At 35.1% G+C, this 2271-nt stretch overlaps 1 long non-coding RNA gene across 1 annotated transcript; it reads right to left on the bottom strand.

The window, feature by feature from the left end:
• Window positions 1–1578, bottom strand: LOC111947350 (uncharacterized). The gene is made up of 4 exons (XR_013655717.1): window positions 1401–1578; window positions 1163–1310; window positions 893–1002; window positions 1–574 (listed from the first exon to the last, which is right to left on the bottom strand). It is a non-coding gene; the product is annotated as an uncharacterized LOC111947350 (long non-coding RNA).
• Window positions 1579–2271: the final 693 nt, after the last annotated feature.

Below are 2271 nucleotides of genomic sequence, written 5' to 3'. Positions count from 1 at the left end.
TTAGTATACTTAACAATATTTATTTATATTGCTTTTTTCAAAATTGCTTTGAATACACTGTTAACATAGAATACTTCTGCTTCTACAAATACAAAGAACTGCTTGAAGCATTTCAACATAAAATTTAACATAGGTTTACAGCTAAATCTTAATGAACGCTGATGCAGGCCATACAAGTAAATAATCTGAGGTTAAGAGAAATAAGAAAAAGAGTGTCTCTGGTTAACATCACCAAACAAGGCATTCATTTCTCACCGTGAGAGCTCTACCACTCAGTAAAAACGTTTCACTCTGCCAAAACTTTTTTTATGAACTTGTGGTGTCCCGCTCGTGAATATTGTCCTTCAATATTTCTGTCTGACTGACAAAGTAGGGTTGCCACAAACTTGGGATGGGTAAGATGGAAGGTGTAGTGGTAAGCCAACAGATAAAACAACCTATGGCCAAGATCTTCTTTGGCAAAGGTGGTGATGGGAGTTTCTCCACTTGCCACGAGACAGCAAGACCCATCAAAGAGCAACACCGGGCTGGAGAAAGATCTCTTCTCCAGGTATTTGGCAGGATCATCTGTTGGCTAAAGATAAAAATAATTAGGGTAAAACAGTTTATGTTGTAACTTTTACTAAAAATGTTTTGTTAGTAATAATGAAACATCACTAGGGTCGTATTTACCATTTTGAAAATTAATATAATTTTTGTAGATGCTTGTATTTAGGCTTTTTAGGTGTCATTAACACCATTTTGCATATCTAGTGGCAGAAAAAAAAACAGAAATAAATGCTGGGATCCTCCCATTATTCCTTCCAGTCTCTACCCACAGTTATTACAGACCATCAGAGACAAACAAAAATCAAGCACAAAATCAAAGTTTCAAATGGGAACAAAAACTCACCTCTAGAACATGCAGCAATGCTTCACTAGCATGTGCCAGTTTCTTAAGGGGTGAAGTTGGAGATGGGAAAAGCGTTGGGAGTGCTCTGAAGAGTGCAACGTTGTGTTCAACTAAAATAGAACAATATAATAGAATAACTCAGTTATTAACTTCATTTTCAGCTTAATGTTGAGTTTACATTAAATTGAATATCAGTTTGCATAATAACAACGCAATTCTGACCAACACCTCTGAAAACATTATGCAAAAAAAGACAATAAAATGAGTTACCTCCACTTAAGTTCATGGGAGGCTTCAACACTTTTTTCCAAACTCTGTAAAACTGCACTAGTGAGCAGAAGTCTTCCCATCTGTCCTGTACTTGACATCTGAATTTGCCGTTTCCCATATCCTGGATCCACCGCAGCTCCTCCATCACCTAAAACACAAGTAACATACAAAAATGCCTCCTTTGTAAAGATGGGCGGTGGGGGGAACAACCAATCAAAAACACAAGTAAATTGCTTACATGATGAAGCTCCTTGAAACATGGATATGCCTCCAGAATCTTTGTAGGTCTATCATCTTCTTTTAGGACATCACTTTCAATGAAGGCTTTTCTTGACTGAAATCCGAGGTCAAGGATCTGGCAGACAGCATCTTGGTTTGGTTTTGGTTCTCTATACATCTATCGAGGCTATCCGTTTCTGCCAAAATGAAAAATAAAAATCAGTGAAGATATCAGACATATTCTGAATTATACAATGGGTTTAAGCCGACATGAACTGTTATACTTCCATTATTTATTAGAGCAACATAAATGAGAAAGCATCTTACACTGCTGTATATAAAAGCTTGTTTACAATGTAAATGTAAACAACAATAGCTGTAATGTCTCAATATCAACAATATCAATGTCACAATATCAATATCCAATGGTATAAGGATAATTAAGGTAGGTCAAAAAAATAAGAAAAGGTAAAGCATTTTAAGTGATCACATAGAGGGCATAATTTTATTCCTGAAGGAAACAGCAAAACAACATATTGGCGATCTGAATCAAAGATACGAGTTCTTAGTGTCATAACCTTCTCATAACTTGTCTAATCCAAGTAAGGGAGGTATCATTGCAAAGCTAGTCAGAGAACTACATGAATTAAGGTTGATATCAAATCCATTTTTACTTCATTATCAACAAATAATAAGTAATTACGAATATAACCAAAAAGATTGTACAGTTCAATTAAGCTAAACAGATGCTGTGAGGCAGAGTAAACACTGAAATCTTCTTCAAGGCATATATAATGTTTATAAAATGATCCATTTAGCTGACCAAAAAAACCTTTGGAAACAGATATCCTATTTACACTATTTTCCTTTTACATTTTAACTTTTCAAGT

This window comes from Oryzias latipes, chromosome 4, assembly GCF_053564925.1.
Source record: "Oryzias latipes strain Hd-rR chromosome 4, Olatipes_Hd-rR_3.1".
Classification (NCBI taxonomy): Eukaryota; Metazoa; Chordata; class Actinopteri; order Beloniformes; family Adrianichthyidae; genus Oryzias; species Oryzias latipes.
This window is presented reverse-complemented; position numbering and strand designations above follow the sequence as displayed.